Source organism: Lithobates pipiens, unplaced genomic scaffold (genome assembly GCF_037356315.1).
Source record: "Lithobates pipiens isolate NorthernLeopardFrog02 unplaced genomic scaffold, aLitPip1_a1.2 Scaffold_27, whole genome shotgun sequence".
Taxonomy (NCBI): domain Eukaryota; kingdom Metazoa; phylum Chordata; class Amphibia; order Anura; family Ranidae; genus Lithobates; species Lithobates pipiens.
Genome location: NW_027507788.1, coordinates 62,774,283 through 62,798,333, shown reverse-complemented (window position 1 = coordinate 62,798,333; position 24,051 = coordinate 62,774,283).

Below are 24,051 nucleotides of genomic sequence, written 5' to 3'. Positions count from 1 at the left end.
AACCTGGGGGTTCTGCAATGACTTTCGCAAGTTAAATGAGCCGGAAGCTCACACCAGCTGAGAGGAATTATTCCATTGTGGAAAGGGAGTGTCTCGCAATAAAATGGGCTTTGGAGACACTCCGCTACTACTTGTTGGGCCGACCCTTCAAGTTGGTTTCAGATCATGCGCCCCTTAAGTGGATGGCCCAAAATAAAGATAAAAACTCCAGAATCACTCGGTGGTTCCTTGCTCTATAGGACTTCAGGTATGTAGTGGTACAAAGACCGGGAAAGGTACATCAGAATGTGGATGCCCTTTCCTGGGTCTACTGCCACTGGATTTGTGGTGTCTAGACCCCTGGCCTGGAAAGGAGGGGGGGGGGGATATGTAGAGGGTCAGCCTGGGGCAGGGTTGAGAAAGGGTAAATCGAAGAAGGCAGGTACTTCCCTAGTGATGGCCGAACGGTTCGCCCGGCGGTCGTTTCGCGGCGAATTTCCGACATTCGCGGTCCGCACGTTCGAACGCCTTTTTCCGTCGTTCGCCGCGGCGGACTTACGTGTTTAATGTATACAAGAACTTTAACCTTTGGTGACACGTTTATCATGTGATACAGGACAGCCAATTGAGACATGACAGCACATGGACACTTGTACATTCCCCCTAACCTATAAATACACCCGATCCGGTGGCCATTTTACATTCTTTCTTCTGTTAAGATAGGGACAGGTTCCTGTGTGGAGTAGGGAGAGATAAACCACTAGCTATTTGGTACACAAAAGTTCTTTTCAGGACTGGTATAGGTGTTAGGTGTTGATAGGTTTGCTGTGCTGCTGATTCTTGCAGCAGCCTGAGTGTCTTTTGTTAGTTTAGAGAAAGGGAAAGGACGGTGTATGCTACAGGGACAGCCAGATTAGTCTTTCATCATCATCATCATCATCATCATCATTAGCTGTTACTATCAAGGTCCACAAAAGAGCTGTTCCAGTAACCACTAATCGTTCTCTTTTTTTGCCAATTTGTATAGGGACAGGAAGGAAGCAGTGTTGTCAGGCAGTGAGGGTAATTTTAAAGACTTGCTGTTATTATTAGTTCCACAAAGGTTCTTTTCAGGACTGGTATCAGTGGTACAGTAATAGGCTTGTACATGTATAATATTCTTTCTTCCAAATATAGAAAGGATATTATACTTGACTGCTGCCCTTCTGCTGCAGTCTGCTAAACATTCACAACTCACTTGTTCCACAAAAGTTCTTATAAGGACTGGTAACTTGGTATAGGGTGCTACGGTACATAGGCTTGAGTGCGGTACAGTCTGCTGTTCTGTAAGGACCGCTATCGGTCCACAATAGATAGGGTTGACGTGCACCACTGCTGACCGCTGCCCTATACTGCAGCAGTCCTTCAGCGGTATAGGGACTGACGTACAGTCTGCTAATCACTAACACACAACCTGCTTGTTCCACAAAAGTTCTTATAAGGACTGGTAACTTGGTATAGGGTGCTACGGTACATAGGCTTGAGTGCGGTACAGTCTGCTGTTCTGTAAGGACCGCTATCGGTCCACAATAGATAGGGTTGACGTGCACCACTGCTGACCGCTGCCCTATACTGCAGCAGTCCTTCAGCGGTATAGGGACTGACGTACAGTCTGCTAAACACTAATACACAACCTGCTTGGTCCACAAAAGTTCTTATAAGGACTGGTAACTTGGTATAGGGTGCTACGGTACATAGGCTTGAGTGCGGTACAGTCTGCTGTTCTGTAAGGACCGCTATCGGTCCACAATAGATAGGGTTGACGTGCACCACTGCTGACCGCTGCCCTATACTGCAGCAGTCCTTCAGCGGTATAGGGACTGACGTACAGTCTGCTAAACACTAATACACAACCTGCTTGGTCCACAAAAGTTCTTATAAGGACTGGTAACTTGGTATAGGGTGCTACGGTACATAGGCTTGAGTGCGGTACAGTCTGCTGTTCTGTAAGGACCGCTATCGGTCCACAATAGATAGGGTTGACGTGCACCACTGCTGACCGCTCACCTATACTGCAGCAGTCCTTCAGCGGTATAGGGACTGACGTACAGTCTGCTAATCACTAACACACAACCTGCTTGTTCCACAAAAGTTCTTATAAGGACTGGTAACTTGGTATAGGGTGCTACGGTACATAGGCTTGAGTGCGGTACAGTCTGCTGTTCTGTAAGGACCGCTATCGGTCCACAATAGATAGGGTTGACGTGCACCACTGCTGACCGCTGCCCTATACTGCAGCAGTCCTTCAGCGGTATAGGGACTGACGTACAGTCTGCTAAACACTAACACACAACCTGCTTGGTCCACAAAAGTTCTTATAAGGACTGGTAACTTGGTATAGGGTGCTACGGTACATAGGCTTGAGTGCGGTACAGTCTGCTGTTCTGTAAGGACCGCTATCGGTCCACAATAGATAGGGTTGACGTGCACCACTGCTGACCGCTGCCCTATACTGCAGCAGTCCTTCAGCGGTATAGGGACTGACGTACAGTCTGCTAAACACTAATACACAACCTGCTTGGTCCACAAAAGTTCTTATAAGGACTGGTAACTTGGTATAGGGTGCTACGGTACATAGGCTTGAGTGCGGTACAGTCTGCTGTTCTGTAAGGACCGCTATCGGTCCACAATAGATAGGGTTGACGTGCACCACTGCTGACCGCTCACCTATACTGCAGCAGTCCTTCAGCGGTATAGGGACTGACGTACAGTCTGCTAATCACTAACACACAACCTGCTTGTTCCACAAAAGTTCTTATAAGGACTGGTAACTTGGTATAGGGTGCTACGGTACATAGGCTTGAGTGCGGTACAGTCTGCTGTTCTGTAAGGACCGCTATCGGTCCACAATAGATAGGGTTGACGTGCACCACTGCTGACCGCTGCCCTATACTGCAGCAGTCCTTCAGCGGTATAGGGACTGACGTACAGTCTGCTAAACACTAATACACAACCTGCTTGGTCCACAAAAGTTCTTATAAGGACTGGTAACTTGGTATAGGGTGCTACGGTACATAGGCTTGAGTGCGGTACAGTCTGCTGTTCTGTAAGGACCGCTATCGGTCCACAATAGATAGGGTTGACGTGCACCACTGCTGACCGCTGCCCTATACTGCAGCAGTCCTTCAGCGGTATAGGGACTGACGTACAGTCTGCTAAACACTAATACACAACCTGCTTGGTCCACAAAAGTTCTTATAAGGACTGGTAACTTGGTATAGGGTGCTACGGTACATAGGCTTGAGTGCGGTACAGTCTGCTGTTCTGTAAGGACCGCTATCGGTCCACAATAGATAGGGTTGACGTGCACCACTGCTGACCGCTCACCTATACTGCAGCAGTCCTTCAGCGGTATAGGGACTGACGTACAGTCTGCTAATCACTAACACACAACCTGCTTGTTCCACAAAAGTTCTTATAAGGACTGGTAACTTGGTATAGGGTGCTACGGTACATAGGCTTGAGTGCGGTACAGTCTGCTGTTCTGTAAGGACCGCTATCGGTCCACAATAGATAGGGTTGACGTGCACCACTGCTGACCGCTGCCCTATACTGCAGCAGTCCTTCAGCGGTATAGGGACTGACGTACAGTCTGCTAAACACTAACACACAACCTGCTTGGTCCACAAAAGTTCTTATAAGGACTGGTAACTTGGTATAGGGTGCTACGGTACATAGGCTTGAGTGCGGTACAGTCTGCTGTTCTGTAAGGACCGCTATCGGTCCACAATAGATAGGGTTGACGTGCACCACTGCTGACCGCTGCCCTATACTGCAGCAGTCCTTCAGCGGTATAGGGACTGACGTACAGTCTGCTAAACACTAATACACAACCTGCTTGGTCCACAAAAGTTCTTATAAGGACTGGTAACTTGGTATAGGGTGCTACGGTACATAGGCTTGAGTGCGGTACAGTCTGCTGTTCTGTAAGGACCGCTATCGGTCCACAATAGATAGGGTTGACGTGCACCACTGCTGACCGCTGCCCTATACTGCAGCAGTCCTTCAGCGGTATAGGGACTGACGTACAGTCTGCTAAACACTAATACACAACCTGCTTGGTCCACAAAAGTTCTTATAAGGACTGGTAACTTGGTATAGGGTGCTACGGTACATAGGCTTGAGTGCGGTACAGTCTGCTGTTCTGTAAGGACCGCTATCGGTCCACAATAGATAGGGTTGACGTGCACCACTGCTGACCGCTCACCTATACTGCAGCAGTCCTTCAGCGGTATAGGGACTGACGTACAGTCTGCTAATCACTAACACACAACCTGCTTGTTCCACAAAAGTTCTTATAAGGACTGGTAACTTGGTATAGGGTGCTACGGTACATAGGCTTGAGTGCGGTACAGTCTGCTGTTCTGTAAGGACCGCTATCGGTCCACAATAGATAGGGTTGACGTGCACCACTGCTGACCGCTGCCCTATACTGCAGCAGTCCTTCAGCGGTATAGGGACTGACGTACAGTCTGCTAAACACTAACACACAACCTGCTTGGTCCACAAAAGTTCTTATAAGGACTGGTAACTTGGTATAGGGTGCTACGGTACATAGGCTTGAGTGCGGTACAGTCTGCTGTTCTGTAAGGACCGCTATCGGTCCACAATAGATAGGGTTGACGTGCACCACTGCTGACCGCTGCCCTATACTGCAGCAGTCCTTCAGCGGTATAGGGACTGACGTACAGTCTGCTAAACACTAATACACAACCTGCTTGGTCCACAAAAGTTCTTATAAGGACTGGTAACTTGGTATAGGGTGCTACGGTACATAGGCTTGAGTGCGGTACAGTCTGCTGTTCTGTAAGGACCGCTATCGGTCCACAATAGATAGGGTTGACGTGCACCACTGCTGACCGCTCACCTATACTGCAGCAGTCCTTCAGCGGTATAGGGACTGACGTACAGTCTGCTAATCACTAACACACAACCTGCTTGTTCCACAAAAGTTCTTATAAGGACTGGTAACTTGGTATAGGGTGCTACGGTACATAGGCTTGAGTGCGGTACAGTCTGCTGTTCTGTAAGGACCGCTATCGGTCCACAATAGATAGGGTTGACGTGCACCACTGCTGACCGCTGCCCTATACTGCAGCAGTCCTTCAGCGGTATAGGGACTGACGTACAGTCTGCTAAACACTAATACACAACCTGCTTGGTCCACAAAAGTTCTTATAAGGACTGGTAACTTGGTATAGGGTGCTACGGTACATAGGCTTGAGTGCGGTACAGTCTGCTGTTCTGTAAGGACCGCTATCGGTCCACAATAGATAGGGTTGACGTGCACCACTGCTGACCGCTGCCCTATACTGCAGCAGTCCTTCAGCGGTATAGGGACTGACGTACAGTCTGCTAAACACTAATACACAACCTGCTTGGTCCACAAAAGTTCTTATAAGGACTGGTAACTTGGTATAGGGTGCTACGGTACATAGGCTTGAGTGCGGTACAGTCTGCTGTTCTGTAAGGACCGCTATCGGTCCACAATAGATAGGGTTGACGTGCACCACTGCTGACCGCTCACCTATACTGCAGCAGTCCTTCAGCGGTATAGGGACTGACGTACAGTCTGCTAATCACTAACACACAACCTGCTTGTTCCACAAAAGTTCTTATAAGGACTGGTAACTTGGTATAGGGTGCTACGGTACATAGGCTTGAGTGCGGTACAGTCTGCTGTTCTGTAAGGACCGCTATCGGTCCACAATAGATAGGGTTGACGTGCACCACTGCTGACCGCTGCCCTATACTGCAGCAGTCCTTCAGCGGTATAGGGACTGACGTACAGTCTGCTAAACACTAATACACAACCTGCTTGGTCCACAAAAGTTCTTATAAGGACTGGTAACTTGGTATAGGGTGCTACGGTACATAGGCTTGAGTGCGGTACAGTCTGCTGTTCTGTAAGGACCGCTATCGGTCCACAATAGATAGGGTTGACGTGCACCACTGCTGACCGCTCACCTATACTGCAGCAGTCCTTCAGCGGTATAGGGACTAAGAGTTTTGTCACAGGGTCATTTAAAAAATGACATGCAGAGGAAGAGGCAGGCCCTTCCGCAGGGGTGGTAGGGGTAGGGCAGGAGCAACAGGCTTGAGCCAAAGTGGGAAGTTGCAGAAGGTGCGTTCAATTACTTTAAAGGATGCACCAGACTTGGTTGAGTGGCTCGCTCAGCCTTACTCTTCTGCACCCTCCTCATCCTCTCGATCTGCACCCTCTTCTTCACTCTCTGCTATGTGCACCCCCAAAGACACTACCACCAACAACACGACCACCACCACCACCACCACATACCTTCCGCTTGAGTCACTGGAATTATTTTCCGATCCATATCAAGAGGACATTTCTGATGCGCAGCCACTCTTGGTATTGGATCAGGAAGAGGAGGTAGCAACAAGCGCTACTCAGCAGTCTGACGCCAGTACCCAGATCAGCCCAAGGAGGAGGTTGGTCCCCGGTGTTGCTGCCTACTCTACTTATAGCGGTGGGGAAGGTGACGTTGATGATGACGTGTCTAGTGATGTCACGTGGGTGCCCACAAGAGAGGAAGAGGAGGGGAGTTCAGAGGGAGATATGGACCAGCAGATAGGGAGGAGAAGCAGCAATGACTTACATTGCACAGCAGGGACAAAGCAGACTGCAAATGTATCAGGAGCGAGTCATCGACCATGTACGGTCACATCTGGCGCTCCCAGGACACCGGCACATGGCTCCGCAGTGTGGGCTTTTTTTAACGTGTCCGCTGCTGACAATAGCGTTGCCATCTGCAATCTTTGCAGTCAACGCGTTAGTCGCGGTAAGCCCAATACTCACCTAGGGACGACCGCCTTAAGAAGGCACATGAGCAGCCATCACCGAGCCCAGTGGGAGCAACGGAACACACAAAGCCACACTGCAGGCTCTCACCGTCCAGCCTCGTCTTCTACTTCTCCTTCTCCTCTCTCCTCACAATTGTCCTCCACTCCACCTTCCATCACGCCAAGCTCACATTTTTCTGCAAAAAGGCAGGCTTCCGTGGGCCTAATGTTTGAGCGTAAAAAAATGATGACGCCGGATAACCCTCTTGCCCAACGGTTGGCGGCTGGCTTGTCAGAACTCATAGCCCGCCAACTACTGCCATATAAACTGGTGGACTCGGAGGCCTTTCGCAAATTTGTGGCCATTGGAACACCACAATGGAAGGTCCCAGGAAGGAAGTATTTCTCAGAGAAGGGCATCCCAGAGCTATATGGCCATGTTCAGCGGCAAGTGAATGTATCTCTGGCACACAGTGTCGGTGCCAAGATACATCTGACCACAGACACGTGGTCTAGCAAACACGGGCAGGGAAGGTATATCAGTTTTACTGCCCACTGGGTGAACCTTCTGACGGCCGTCAAGCATGTAACCCGTGGCACCCGTGTAGATTTGGTTTTACCGCCACGGATTGCATGCAGGCCTGACTCTTCTTCTCCTCCTCCTACTCCATCCTCCTCCCTCTCCTCCTCAGCTGCCTCCTCCTTTTCCGCTGCTAGCGTCTCTTCCACTGCACCGCCCAAGCTCCCCAGAACCTATTCCACATGCCAGGTGAGACGTTGCCATGCCGTGCTGCGTCTGTTGTGCCTGGAAGCAAAGAGCCACACTGGCCCGGCACTCCTTTCAGCTTTGCGTTCACAGGCAGATGAGTGGCTAACACCGCTCAATTTGACAGTTGGTAAAGTGGTGTGTGACAACGGTGCCAATCTGCTTAGCGCATTGAAACAGGGCAAAATCACGCACGTGCCGTGCATGGCACACGTCTTAAACTTGGTCGTGCAGCGATTCCTTGTCAAATACCCTGGGGTCCAGGACATCTTGCGGCAGGCAAGGAAAATCTCGGCCCATTTCAGAAGATCTTACACGGCCATGGCTCGCCTTGCTGACATTCAGCGGCGACACCATCTGCCGGTCAGACGTCTTATTTGCGATTGCCCGACGCGATGGAACTCAACCTTCTATATGCTTGATAGGCTGCTCCAGCAGAAACGTGCAGTTAACGTCTACCTGTATGAACTCTGCGAAAGAAACGGTTCTGGGGAGCTGGGTTTTTTTTCACCGCGCCAGTGGCTGCTCATGCGCGACACATGCAGACTTCTGCGGCCATTTGAGGAGATCACCAAACTGGTCAGTCGCAGCCATGGCGCCATCAGTGACATGGTACCTTATGCCTTCTTTCTGGAGCGTGCATTGCGTCGTGTCATTGATCAGGCTGTGGAGGAGCAGGAGCGGGAAGATGAGGAAGTCGCAATGCTGGATGAATTCCCAGGGGGGGCTACTCTATCTGAGACAAGTCAACAACAGGAGTCTGATGAGGAGTCAGAGGAGGATGGTGCCGGGGCGGATGAGCAGGAGCAAGAAGAGCATGCTTTAAACCTTTCTGGGATCCCTGTTGTGCGAGGATGGGGAGAGGAGAATGAAGAGGACGACATTATCCTGGATGATGAGCAGGAGCCAGGCCACCACACCGCTTCCACTTTAGTGCAAATGGGGGCCTTCATGCTCCAGTGTTTTAATAGGGACCCCCGTATAAAAAGCATGAGGGTCAAGGACCAGTACTGGGTGGCAACGTACTTAGACCCCCGGTACAAACACAAAATGGCGGAAATGTTACCGCCGTCGCAGAGGGCTGTCAGAATGCAGCACTTCCAGGCCTTGCTTCGAGAAATGCTGCATTCTGCTTTTGCGTGCGCTGGCAGAGGAGCAATTCCCACTCCCAGAGAAGGATTTGCGGGTACCAATCCAACAGCGCCTGCAAGAAGAGGCCGGTTTGAAGATGTGTTGGTGACTTCGGATATGAGGTCATTCTTTCAGCCGACCCATCGACAGGTGTCATCCGGATCCAGCATCAGGGAACGCCTAGACCGTCAGGTGTCCGACTACATTGGGTTAACGGCCGATGTGGACGCTCTGAGGAGTGATGAACCCCTAGACTACTGGGTGGGCAGGCTTGACCTCTGGCCAGAGCTTGCCCAATTTGCAATCGAACTGTTGGCTTGCCCCTCATCCAGTGTCCTGTCCGAAAGGACGTTCAGCGCAGCAGGGGGGATTGTGACCGATAAGCGTACTCGCCTAGCTCACCACAGTGTTAACTACCTCACATTTCTAAAAATGAATGAGGCATGGATCTCGGAGGAATTCAACACATGTGATCAGTAGACCATGTATATGTCTATAAACAATTTTTGGAATCAAGCACACAGACCTTCTTAATTCATTTGGCTCACTTCCCTGACCCAAAAAAGCACACCGTACTATATGCCCCTACCCTCCTCTTTGAAGAGGTTGAGCGGTGTCATATTTCTACTGGGGCTGCTTATTATGAGGGGTTCCCACCATCCCTGTGCTGTGCTGACTTCCTCCTGGGTGTTCTTATTATGAGGGGCTCCCACCATCCCTGTGCTGTGCTGACTTCCTCCTGGGGGTTCTTATTATGAGGGGATCACACCATCCCTGTGCTGTGCTGACTTCCTCCTGGGGCTGCTTACGGTGCTGCTGTCAGCGCTGTATGTCACGGAGCTGCTGTCAGCGCTGTATGTCACGGAGCTGCTGTCAGCGCTGTATGTCACGGAGCTGCTGTCAGCGCTGTATGTCACGGAGCTGCTGTCAGCGCTGTATGTCACGGAGCTGCTGTCAGCGCTGTATGTCACGGAGCTGCTGTCAGCGCTGTATGTCACGGAGCTGCTGTCAGCGCTGTATGTCACGGAGCTGCTGTCAGCGCTGTATGTCACGGAGCTGCTGTCAGCGCTGTATGTCACGGAGCTGCTGTCAGCGCTGTATGTCACGGTGCTGCTGTCAGCGCTGTATGTCACGGAGCTGCTGTCAGCGCTGTATGTCACGGAGCTGCTGTCAGTGCTGTATGTCACGGAGCTGCTGTCAGCGCTGTATGTCACGGAGCTGCTGTCAGCGCTGTATGTCACGGAGCTGCTGTCAGCGCTGTATGTCACGGTGCTGCTGTCAGCGCTGTATGTCACGGAGCTGCTGTCAGCGCTGTATGTCACGGAGCTGCTGTCAGCGCTGTATGTCACGGAGCTGCTGTCAGCGCTGTATGTCACGGAGCTGCTGTCAGCGCTGTATGTCACGGAGCTGCTGTCAGCGCTGTATGTCACGGTGCTGATGTCAGTGCTCTGTATTACGGTGCTGCTGTCAGTGCTCTGTATCTCCTGCACCCTCTTGTTTGCCTACCCTGGTCCCTGACCTTCCCTCTCCTCCATTGCCTTCATTAGCTCCATAGTCCTGAATTGTCAGAACAATTTCCCAAATAAAAAAAAAATGCTTGTAGTTATCGATCCCAAATTCACCTCATACATGTATTATGCTATTGTCCAGGTGGTGGGACTACGTGCTACCCCCTAATAATTACCCCGTGGCCGCAAATTCGACCTAAAGGTTTGCGAAATTCGCCTCCCATTGAAGTCAATGGAGCCCGCGGCGAACGGTCGTTTTCGCGAACGTTTGTGTCCGTTCGCGTTTCGCGTTCGCGAAACGTCCCGTCGGAAGTTCGTCCATCACTATACTTCCCCTTCAGACCTGCTTATGATCAGGTGCGTTCAAAGTGTCAATGTGGAGCTGTTGAGTAGGAGAGAGAGACACAGCAGCCCGCTTTGTGGAAATGTCCATTGCTGGATGGTGTACCTGCTGGGTGAGCTTAAACCACAAAAAGACTGTAGCTCTGTTTGGAGCCATGAACTGTTACCTCTAAGCCTGCATGCTGATGAACTGTGAGCTGTACCTGTGTGCACATCCGTGTGATAAGACAAGTCTGTCTGGTCTTATGTTTTTTTGCTGTTTTGCTGAATAAAAGACACTTTTATTTTACTGGGCTGCCTCTGAGCCAGCTCTTCACCCCTCTTCACCCCGACAAATATATATATATATATATATATATATATATATATATATATACATACACACACTTCTTTCTTTTTCTTTTTTTTTTTTTTACCTTGAAGCTCCAAGAGCTTGAATCTGTGATAACCTTCTGCTTAAAGTTCTTGCAATTGATACTGCCTTGTAAGTGATGGCCTGAACCGAACATTGCTCTGTTGGAACAAATGGTTAAACTGATATGAGATCCAGCAACTGCAATAGATCTTTCTTCCTTGGTGACTGGCTCCTCATGACTGCCCTCAAAAGTTGTGCAAACTGAAGGATTCTTGGTCCTTTCAAATGTGTTAATGCCAATATAGCCCACACTTGTGAGCTATGTGAGAATAGGCTAATGCCTGGAGGAAGAATAGAACATCTGACACTTGAAGGACAGTAGGATCAGTGTCTCGCCGTACCAAGAAAACGAAAACTTGTTCCAGAATTAGATCTAGATGTTGTAAGAAGAATGTCTTCTGGAACACAACAATGAAGAGAACACTCTGAAATGAAACTGGAGCAACCAGAGTTGCACATCCTCCCCCTTAGTGCCCCTGCTTACAGCCCCAGTCTGCATATGTTATAGAGGGGAAATGTCTTCTGTATCCTAAAATGAATGGCCAGGGAAAACCGAGGGCCTCCTGGTCAATATGGAAGACTGGCTATGACATCTATGTACAGGGATAGGGACAATTGTAGACACTTAGGTTGAACTGGATGGACTAGTGTCTTTATTCAACCTTACTAACTATGTAACTATGTAACTATGTTCTCCCTTGACAGCCTCAAGGGAATCTCATTTATGGGAAACGGGGAAAATATATAGGTGAGATTGCAGTCCCAGTGAGAGACCAGAGCATCTGCCCCTTGCGCCTTAGGGTACAGACAAAATCAGATGAAAGTTTGTGATTACTGTGGGAAACGAGGAGGTCTGTCTGTGGTAGGCCTCATCTGTGGACCAGCTCAGATAAGACCTGGGCCATAGACCCACTCGTGCTCTGGGAAACTTGTATTTGTTCAAAAGCAACCCCTGGGAGTAAACTGTTTCTGAAATTTTGCTGGTGATCTTCCGCCCCAGGCGTTATGGGCTTCACCTCTCTCAATAGCATATTGCTGCAAGTTTCATCCTGGAGATTAATATAGGCGACTGCTGCCCTGTTAAACTTCAAGGAGATTGGTCCTCCTTGACTATGTGTCGTAAGGCCAAAGTGCTAAAAGGGCTGTTTGAACCTCAGCGCATTCAAGATTACCCTCCTTGGCTGGGAATCTCTGCTTGCCTTGACCAGAAGTCCTTCGCAGTAAATCTTCCCGCCTGTCTTGCAGACATGCTTCATAGCCATTATCCAGTGTGATGGTCCTAACAGACCGAGACTTCCTTAACCACTTCAGCTCCGGACCAATAAACACCTTAAAATGGAAGTAAACCCTTCCAAACAACTTTGACCTACAGGTAAGCCTAGATTAAGGCTTACCTGTAGGTCCAAGTAATATCTCCTAAACCTATATGGTTTAGGAGATATTTGCCCGAAAATGGGCACCGCTGTCTACGGCGCATGCGCCGTAGACAGCGGCGCGCATGCGCACTAAATGCGGCAAGTCCAAGAATGGATTTGCCAAATTTGTCGACTCCCGTGCGCATGCGCGGGAGTGACGTCATCGCGGCCTCGCCGTATGACAGCGGCGGAGCTGCGAGGCGCGACTCCCGTGCGCATGCGCGGGAGTGACGTCATCGCGGCTTCGCCGCTGTCATTGGTCGGAGCTGCGAGACGCCACCAGCAAGATGGACGCGGCGGACTACAGGGATCAGCGGCGACTTCGCTGGCTCCTGTGTCAGGTAAGTGACACATAATGAGCTACTATGCGATGCATAGTAGTCCATTATACTTTACCTTTGCAGGGAAAAAAAGAGGAAGTAAACCCATCAGGGTTTACTTCCTCTTTAAGGACCAGAGGTCTTTTTGCAATTTCGCACTGCGCTGCTTTAACTGGTAATTGCGCGGTCATGCAATATTGCACCCAAACGAAATTTGCGTCCTTTTCTTCCCACAAATAGAGCTTTCTTTTGATGGTATTTGATTGCCTCTGCGATTTTTTTTTTTTTTTGCGATATAAATGGAAAAAGAGCGAAAATTTTGAAAAAAAAAGATATTTTCTTCTTTTTGTTATAAGAAAAATCGAATAAACTAAATTTTAGTCATACATTGAGGGCAAAATTTATTCAGCCACATGTCTTTAGTAAAAAAAATGTCAATAAGCGTATATTTTTTGGTTTGCGCAAAAGTTATAGCGTCTACAAACTAGAGTACATTTTCTGGAATTTACACAGCTTTTAATTTATGACTGCCGATCTCATTTCTTGAGGTGCTAAAATGGCAGGGCAGTACAAATCCCCCCCAAATGACCCCATTTTGGAAAGTAGACACCCCAAGGAAATTGCTGATGGGTATGTTGAGCCCATTGAATATTTATTTTTTTTGTCCTAAGGGATTGAATAATGACAAAAAAAAAAAAAAAAAATTTTTTTTACAAAAAGTTGTCACTAAATGATATATTGCTCACACATGCCATGGTTATATGTGGAATTGCACCCCAAAATATATTCCGCTACTTCTCCCGAGTATGGGGATAGCACATGTGTGGGACTTTTTGGGAGTCTAGTCGCGCACGGCACCCCGAAAACCAATCACCACCTTCAGGATTTCTAAGGGTGCAAATTTTTGATTTAACTCCTCACTACCTATCATAGTTTCGAAGGCCATAAAATGCCAAAATAGCACAAAACCCCCCAAAATGACCCCATTTTGGAAAGTAGACACCCCAAGCTATTTACTGAGAGGCATGTTGAGTCCATGGAATATTTTATATTTTGCCACAAGTTGCGGGAATATTACAAACTTTTTTTTTTTTGCACCAAGTTGTCACTAAATGATATATTGCTCACACATGCTATGGGCATATGTGAAATGACACCCCAAAATACATTCTGCTGCTTCTCCTGAGTACGGGGATACCACATGTGTGGGACTTTTTGGGAGTCTAGTCACGCACGGCACCCCGAAAACCAATCACCACCTTCAGGATTTCTAAGGGTGCAAATTTTTGATTTAACTCCTCACTACCTATCACAGTTTCGAAGGCCATAAAATGCCAAAATAGCACAAAACCCCCCCAAATGACCCCATTTTGGAAAGTAGACACCCCAAGTTATTTACTGAGAGGCATGTTGAGTCCATGGAATATTTTATATTTTGCCAAAAGTTGCGGGAATATTACAAACTTTTTTTTTTTTTGCACAAAGTTGTCACTAAATGATATATTGCTCACACATGCTATGGGCAGAAGTCAAATTACACCCCAAAATAAATTCTGCTGCTTCTCCCGAGTACGGGGATACCACATGTGGGGGACTTTTTGGGAGCCTAGCCACGTACGGGACCCTGAAAACCAAGCACTGCCTTCCGGATTTGAATATAAAATGATACCAAAAAACCTGTTAGCGATGGCAGGGATCAGGCCTGACTCTGCGATCGCTGCAGTTATGTGTTTAGTGTTTTGTAAGTGACAGTGATCGATCGATACTGCACTTGGGTGGGCTGGGCAGAGGGGCAAAACGCAGGTGCTAGCAGGTATTTGGGCTGATCCCGCTAACAATGCGTTTTTTTGGAACCCTAAACTGCTGGGGACGCTAGTATAGATCTGATCAGATCAGATATTGATCTGTTCAGATTCTATACCACTACGGGAGGTGTATGCTTTGCGTGTGGGTGTTAGAGGTACTGGCACTAACCTAGCACTGCCTGGGGCGACGCAGACCCTGACCCTAAAACCTAATTGATATCACCCGCCGGGTGATCAGGGGGTTAAACCTTTATTGGGTAATAAATGGTGGGTGCCCTGATGCTATAAAAAACAAACTAACCAGAGTCACCCGTAACACTTATACGGTGATCAGTGGTGAAAGGGTTAACTAGGGGCAATCAGGGGGTTCAAATTTTTATTAGGTAGTATATGGGGGTCCCTGGCGCTATATAAAAACCTGACGGGGAACCTAAATAACTAACTGGCTAACCAGCGTCACCAGTGACACTTATACTGTGATCGCTGGTGAAAGGGGGTGAAAGGGTTAACTAGCAGCAATCAGGTGGTTAAAACCATTATTGGGTAGTATATCGGGGTACCTAGCGCTATAAAAACCTGGCGGTGAACCTAAAAAAATAACTAGCTACCTAGCGACACTGATGCAGCGTTTAGAAAAATTAACGCTTAGTGACACTGGCAAAAGGGGGTGAAAGGGTTAACTAGCGGAAATCAGGGGGTTAAAACCATTATTGGGTAGTATATCGGGGTACCTAGCACTATAAAAACCTGGCGGTGAACCTAAAAAAATAACTAGCTACCTAGCGACTGTAGCGACACTAATGCAGCGATCAGAAAAACGATCGCTTAGTGACACTGGCAAAAGGGGGTGAAAGGGTTAACTAGCGGCAATCAGGGGGTTAAAACCCATTATTGGGTAGTATATCGGGGTACCTAGCGATATAAAAACCTGGCAGTGAACCTAAAAAAATAACTAGCTACCTAGCGACACATGCAGCGATCAGAAAAATGATCGCTTAGTGACACTGGCAAAAGGGGGTGAAAGGGTTAACTAGCGGCAATCAGGGGGTTAAAACCATTATTGGGTAGTATATCGGGGTACCTAGCGCTATAAAAACCTGGCGGTGAACCTAAAAAAATAACTAGCTACCTAGCGACTGTAGCGACACTAATGCAGCGATCAGAAAAACGATCGCTTAGTGACACTGGCAAAAGGGGGTGAAAGGGTTAACTAGCGGCAATCAGGGGGTTAAAACCATTATTGGGTAGTATATCGGGGTACCTAGCGATATAAAAACCTGGCGGTGAACCTAAAAAAATAACTAGCTACCTAGCGACACATGCAGCGATCAGAAAAATGATCGCTTAGTGACACTGGCAAAAGGGGGTGAAAGGGTTAACTCTAGGGGCAATCAGGGGGTTAAATCTTTATTGGGGGGTGATAGGGGGCTACCCTGGACCTAACACTAACTGTCCTGACAGTTTTTACTGTCACAACTGACACTGAATGCATTGATCAGTAAAGAAATGATCAATGCAATCAGTGACACTGTGACTGGGGGGGGAGGGGGGGAGGGGGGATCGGGGGGGGTTTGTGTGCCTGTGTGTACCTACATGTCAGTGTAGTGTTGGTGCACACTTACTATTAGTCTTCTCCTCGTAGTCCGGTCAAAAAGACCGCCCCGAGGAGAATGACATCACTTCCTCCTTCCTGTGTAAACAATACACAGTGGGAGGAAGCTTCTCATTGGCCAGGAGCGATCCAGAGGGGGTGGCCGAAAACCAACGGCCATCCCCTCATCACGGAGCGCTCCTGGAACGAACCGGACCGCCGTAACCAGCGGGAGGGGGTCCGATCGGACCCCCCACCCGCTGGAAGGCAATCACGTACATCTACGTGATTGTGCCTGCCTGTGCCATTGTGTTGACGTACATTGGCAATACGGCGGTCCTGAAGTGGTTAAGGTCTTTCCATCACCGCAGACTGCTACTCATACTGAGTAACACTTATTAACTGTGTTCTATCCTGTTTCCTCTCTTGTAGTAAGAATTCTAGTTGAAATTTGTGCAGGTGCCCCTGCACCCCAGGAATCATCTATATGCATGATGACATTGTGCCAGATGACTGAGGCACTGAGAAGCCATCAAACAAGCGGAAGTATTTGTCCTCATAAATCTGTTCCTGACTGTCACCACTTCCTCCTATGGAAATAAAACAGAGGAAATAGCAGAGCACCCCCGGGTTACACCAACCATTGGGATGGAGAAAGGTTGGCTTTGCTTTCCCTCTAAAGTGTCAGGATAGAATAGGCATCCTGACAATCCAGCAACAGCCTCCAGCAATATGGCTATACTGTTTAATGGACTCCGTTTTAAAGATCTCAAAGAGGGCCCAAAAGGGTTTCGACCTTTTCAGATCTGCAACTGGATACTAACCAACCTCCCCTGCAAACTCCAAACAGGATTGGGTAGAAAACCTGCAATCCCTCTTGAGTCTGAGGTGTCTGTAAGCATTGTAGCAGCCCCCTCGGTGTTGTGGTGGACTTGGCAGCTCCATGGGAGAGAAATGTTGTTGAGGAGGAGCAGTGAGGAATCTATGAGTGTCTGATACCTGATATGTTCATCCAAGGCTCTGTACGGCATGCTGTTCAGAAACCCGTGAAGCGTGCCTTCTAGGTCTTACCTTGAGAGTCTGGGCATGTGCTTGTGTGACTGGCCCACTAATTTTCCTAGAAGTCTGCTCTAAAATACAAGTCACTGCTACAAAAATATAATTTTGTGCAAGATACTCCCAATAGGAAATCATGTCTAAAGGGATGCAGACCCTGCCACTCTCCTCAGAGTTCTGCAGGGGCAGCAGCTGGCTGATAATTATTAAACCTTTCCCATTAGACTCACCCAGTACAGGGACTGGATATTGCTGGTCTGCTGGAACTTGTAGATGCTACAGTATGTAGAAGCAGGTTGACCATTAGCTTGTTCAGGGTACACAGTTTCAACAGCCTGTTTATACGTGCGTTTTTCCTCGAACCCCTTCCATTCTTCCCCACTTTTGTTTCTAGGAAGCAATACACAGTCCAGGGTCTCAACCATATGACCTCCCTAGCCGCCAAATTGCTAGGGTGCTCTTCCAGTGGTTATACAAGAAATTAGGGGGGACTTCCTGGTCAGCCTCCTTATTTTGAGTAGCAGACTGCTGCATCTGTAATATATGTAGCAAGGACCCAGGACTCCCTAGTCTAATGAGAACCTCCAGAGCCTTGTGTTGTCGACCTCCCTCCACATAGAGTGGGTCGTAAGGCATAGCAGTGTCTTTGGATTGTGGTGAGAAACCCACACAGGGAGAAGATATAAACTTCAACACAAGCATTAGCATGTTGGGGAATTGAACCAGTGCTGCTAGACAGAATCGCCACCCACTTAGCCAGCAGGCAGACTTTGTAAAGTAGATTAATGGGCGCCAGACAACTAGGGTGTGCCACCTGTCCAGGATTCAGTCGGATAGTTTGGATTTTGAATCAAGTGTCAGGGTTTCAGTCTACCTGTGGCTGTGGTCCCCAAGTGACCGAGATATTAATACACAAACCTGTTGCCGCTGTAGGCAGCTGTTTTGATGATGTCAGCGAGGGTAATTTGGCCACACCCACTAGTGCGCTCTGAGTGCTACATTACCACTCTCCTTGGGGAACCCAAATGTGTCTGTTTAATGTTAACCCAGTATACTCCTGGACTTCTACAAGAGTACAGCCACGCAGGGAAAAGCATCCAGCAAGATGCCACATCCACACGGATAAGCGTGCTGTCTCCTATGGCAACAGTCTCCAACAGTTTCCAATACTAGTGTAACAGTTGCTTCAGGTAATTAAGGCAAGTTCAAAACAGAATCTTGTGCCACTCTTATTAACAATAAAGACATTTGGCATCACCTGTTAGCTGTATACTCCTCCAGGTAGTGTCTACTCACCAGCCTCCTGGGTATAGATACTGTGCCACGGGCCCTGCAGGACTCTTGCTGAGGCGCTGGCTCTGGGGAAGAGGAGCAGAGACATCTTCATTGGAGCTTTTCTCCTGAATGAGAGTGCCATTTTGTTTTTTACACTGGGCATGGTCACTGGCTGATCTTCCAATGGGACCCTTTGGGCGAGTGGCTAGGCTGAGGTAAACTCAGACAAAAAATCTCGTACTACTTTCTTCAGTAATGATGAGATTTGTGCAGTGTCCTGCCCCCTGTCTACTGCAGACTCCTCTAGACAGTCTTTGCACACCAATTTATTGGATAGGGGGATTGCACCATAAGCCCAGCCTGATTTCTTGCTGGGAAGCCTGTATTGCTCTGGAGAAGAGGAGGCGCGACATGCTCTTTTTTTTTTTTTTTTACTGGGAGTGACGTCTGGAGCTATGCTCCTTTGGAGAACGCCTGTCCTCTCTTGTTCTTTAACTCTGAGAGCGTGAGCGTGCGGAGCTGAAACATATCAAAGCAAACCTCATTAGGGGGCACTCTTTTAAGGGCACCTGAAAACTTACCAAGTGGTGGTCCTCCTACCTTAAGTATTGAGGGTCTTACATAAGTGGTGGCTGACTAGAAAATAAGAGATGGCCAGCAGAAAAAGAGAGATAGCTGAAAAGAGAAACAGAAGGATGGAGAATGCTAGTAACGTGACAGTCTGAACACTACAACAAAGCAAACAGCTGAAACAAACCAAAGAAAAATAATGTACCCTTCTTTTTTTTTTTTTTTAAGTATAGGAAACTTTCCTACCAGCTGATGGTGACACAGAAGATTGCTGAGACTGGATCCAGGAACAAACTTCACAGTCTGAAGACAGTCAGGAGGCTGTATATTGCCCATGCCACAGCAGCCCACTGACACTCTTAGGTGATCCTGAGACAGGCAGAACCTGCCCCCAGACTCCTCCTGTTTATGGGCAAAACTAATCGCTTTGCCCAGAACCAAAATGGTGCCCAGAGCTTCCGTCTGCCAGTGCTCATGTGCGGACCGGGCTCAGCCCTATGACATCATTGGGAGCGCCCTAGGCTGGTAAATATGGCCCTGGGCGGCCGCCTCATGCCTATAGGGATACCCTGACACCTACTGCACGGTGCGGCCCACTCCTCACTCACCTGGAACCTACCTAAAGCCAAAAATATATATATATGAATAAAACAGGTAAAGTCATAGCCTAACGGACAAGGAAGCCCCTAGAAAAGGAAATGACAGGCTGCCCCCCCCCCCCCCCCCAAAGTTCCGGAACCAAGTCATGCTAAATGGCAGATTTCATTCCTAAAGAGGAAACACTGCAGTGACCCATCAAGACCACACAGACTAGGGTCTCTCAGGCTTATTAGTGTGAAGTTAGCAGCCCAAGCACTGAGACTACACACTGGGAGAGGCTTGAACCCAGCTGGTTACTGCTCAGAGGCAGGGTGGAGGACATAAAATTCCTTACTTCATCACTGGTGCATGGAGGTATGAGGAAAAAAAGAAGAATGGGGTGGTGGCTAACCAGGTCTTCATTTATGATATTCACCACTGGTCCTGAGGCGGAGCTCTATCACTAGTATGCTGCCATGTTGGTGTCAGGAAAGTAATTTACACTGCTTGTGGCTGTAATGTATTGTCAGGTCCTGGAAATATAGATGAAAATAATTGAGAAAAACAGCATGGTCCCCCCCCCCCCCCCCCAGCCCATTACCAGGCTCTTTGGGTCTGGTATGGATATTAAGGGAACCCCTCACCGAAGTTTTAAAAATAAAAGGCACTATATACCCTGAACAAAAGTTTATATACTATATGGCCTGCCCTATATACTCTGCAGAATATTGGGCCTTCTGTGTTGGTGGTGCCACAACACTGTAAGCCCTCACAGTTACTCTTGGTGGGCGCAGCAACAGGCCCTGCTGTGAAATATTAGATCAAGAATTGTAATTACATGCCCCTGTTATCCACCTGACCACTGAAACTCCCTTCCTAACCAGACTAATTTTTAGCTTTCTGTGTTCTCACACTTTGAATGGCAATTACTCAGTCATGCAACACTGTACCTATATGAAATATTTGTCCTTTTTTCATACAAATAGAGCTTTATTTTGGTGGTATTTATCTCTGGGTTTTTTATTTTTTGCGCTATAAATCAAAAAAGACTGAAAATTCAGTAAAAAATAAATGTATTTGTTTCTGGTAAAATTTATTGCAGAGTATTGGCGAATATTGGCAAGTATTAGAAGAGTATTGGGAGAGTATTGGCAGAATATTGTACAGTATTGCAGAGTATTGGAAGATTATTGGCTGAGTATTGCAGAGTATGGGCAGAGTACTGCAGAGTATTGCAGAGTATGGGCACTGAGCAGCGCTGTGGGCACTATAGATCCAGCCCACAGCGCTGTTGAAAATGATCTCTCTCCTCGCACTGTACAGATCAGTACAGAGAGGGGAGGGAGGAACTGGTGTCATGACATAATGCCAGATTGTTTACAAGTGATCCCTCGTCATGTGACGGGGTGATCACGTGGTAAACGGCCACTACCAATGGCCATTTACCATGATCTGTGATGCGCCAGGTCTTCCAGACACAGATTTTTCTGGGAGCGCACCCCAGAGGGCACATGAGAGCAAGATTCTGGGAGAACATCCATGGACGTCATCCCAGAATAAGCCGTCCGTGCTGTAGCCGACTTTCGGCTATGGCCCGGTCAGCAAGTGGTTAAACAGGGGCAGAAAAAATTGGTGGTTGTGGTGGTGCCACAACACTGTAAGCCCTCACAGTTACTCTTGATGGGTGCAGGAACGGGCCCTGCTGTGAAATATTAGATCAAGAATTGTAATTACATTACCCTGTTAAACAGGGGCAGAAAAATTGGGCCTTTGGTGGTGGTTCTACAACAATGTAAGCCCTCACAGGTACTATTGTTGGTTGCAGGAATTGGCCCTTCTGTGAAATATTTGATCAAAAATTGTAATTACATGCCCCTGTTAAAACAGGGGCAGAAAAATTGGGCCTTAGGCAGTGGTGGTGGTGCCCTAAACCAAAAATATTGTTGGAAGCTAGCGTCATCAAGATTGAGGAGGAATAGGATAGTCACTCAGCATAGGTAGTCTTCAAGGGATCTCACATCCATAGAAAAAAACAATCAGTTACATCAGCATCAGATGCTTGATAGCTGCTGCTGATCCAAGACTGGTTCATTTTTATGTATGTGAGCCTATCAACAGAGTCTGTGGACAGGCGCACTCTATGATCCATTACAAACCCTCCATCAGCACTGAATGTGCGTTCAGAAAGAACGCTGGATGCAGGACAGGCCTGTAGCTCAATTGCATATTGAGCAAGTTCTGGCCAGTGGTCCATCTTCAAGACTAGGGATGACCTTCAAGAACATTGCCTTTTCGCCTGTTCACCGAACTGCGAACAATTTGGGGTATTCGCAGGAAATTCAAAAAGCCTCGGAACAGCCTGTAAAAGTCTATGGGAGAAATCTAAAGTGCTAATTTTAAAGGCTTTAAAGGCTTATATGCAAGTTATTGTCATAAAAAGTGTTTGGGGACCTGGGTCCAGCCCCAGGGAACATGTATCAATGCAAAAAAAGTTTTAAAAACTGACATTTATTTGGGAGCAGTGATTTTAATAATGCTTAAAGTGAAACAATAAAAGTGTAAAATTCCTTTAAATTTCCCACCTGGGGGTGTCTATAGTATGCCTGGGAAGGGTTGCATGTTTCCCGTGCTTAGAACTGTCCCTGCACAAAGTGTCATTTCTGCAGGAAAAAAAGTAATTTAAAAGCACTCGCGGCTATAATGAATTGTCGGCTAATACAGAGAACAGCCCAAAAATCCATACCAGACCCTTTATCCAAGCACGCAATCTGGCAGGCCTCAGGAAAAGAGGGAGGATGAAAGTGTGCCCCCCCTCCTGAACCTTACCAGGCCACATGCCCTCAACATTGGGAGGATGCTTTGGGGTCGGACAACGGCCTCATCCCCACAACCCTGGCCAGTGGTTGTGGGGGTCTGCGGGTGGGGGCTTATCAGAATCTGGAAGCCCCCTTTAACAAGGGGACCCCCAGATCCTGACCCCCCACGTTTGAAATGGTAAGGGGGTACAAAAGTACCCCTACCATTTCACAAAGAAAGTGTAAAAAAAATGTCAAAAATACACACACACACACCGTTGCAAAAGTCCTTTATTAAAAATAAAAAAAAATTAAAAAAAGATTCCAGCGTTGATAATCCACTCTTGCTATCCAGTGATGGATGATCATCTCTCTGGGGTCCAGCGATGGGTGACCTGATCCAGCGATGGGTGATCTCTCTCTCCAGCACAGCGCATCCATCCTCTGTCTCCACCTGAGACACTGCGGGAATCCCGGGAGCCTGACACTTCTTAACTGAGGAGGGCGGGGCCGCCTGTCACCGGACCCCGCACCCCTCTGACGCAAGGAGAAACTCGGGCTTCCCCAGTGACATGCGGGTGACCCCGCCCCCCTCTGATGTAACGGAAACCTGCATTACATCACCCGTACATAGACTTTAATAGGGTTCTAAAGTTCACACGAAGTTTAGGTCCATTTGCAGGTTCTGGTGCGAACCGAACAGGGGGGTGTTCGGCTCATCCTTATTCAAGACCCAGTATCCTAGTGGATGGTCTGTTGGAAAGGTCTCCAAGTCTGCTCTTGCCCCTAGATATTCCTGCACCATGTAATGCAGATGCTGGCGATGGTTGCTTGAACTGATCAGACCTTGGTGCTGAGGACATTGTCTAAAAGCATCGGTCACCCAGCCACCTTTAAGCACCGATCGTCCTCTGAGTGAACGAAGCCTCAGCAACACATTGTCCAGCACCAGGAAATTGTAACCTCCTAGGGTCTGGAAATGCATTGCACAAACCATTCTTCAAGGCCTCCTGAAGATGTTTCACCCTCTGCTCCCTCTGCAAAGGCAGCATGAGTTCTGCAACCTTACCCTGAGTGCTTGCGTGCTTGGCCCTTGAACACTTACGGAGTACCGCTGGTTCAGAGGACAAATCTGCAGAAGAGGCCATAGAGGAAGAAGAAGAGGAGGGGGTGGAGGAGAGAGCTGTGGCAGAATCACCACTAGCATTTTGGAGACGTGGTGGCAGAACAAGCTCCAACAATAATGAACCTTGTCCTGCATCCTTCTCAGCTGCCAGCAGAGTTACCAAGTGCCCCGTTAAGGAAAGGTAATGCCCCTGCCCATACCCGCTAGACCATGAGTCGGCAATAATATGCACCTTACTGCTGAAGTTGGGACACCTATTGCTATACCTTCATTCCTCTCAGTGCAGGTTTTTGGGAGGACTGGAGATAGTTGGATTGGAGATCATAGATGAGGAGCAAGGAGAAGTCTGCCTTTTTCTTTGATGTGGGTCTTTCAAGTGCTCTTGCCAACGGACTGCATGGTAGGTCATCATATGTCTGGTCAAGCATGTGGTGCCCAAGTGGCTGCTGTTCTGGCCATGCTTGATCCACTTCAGACATAGGTTGCAAGCAGCAACAATGCGATCTGCTGTACACGTGTCAAAAGAGGCCCACACCAA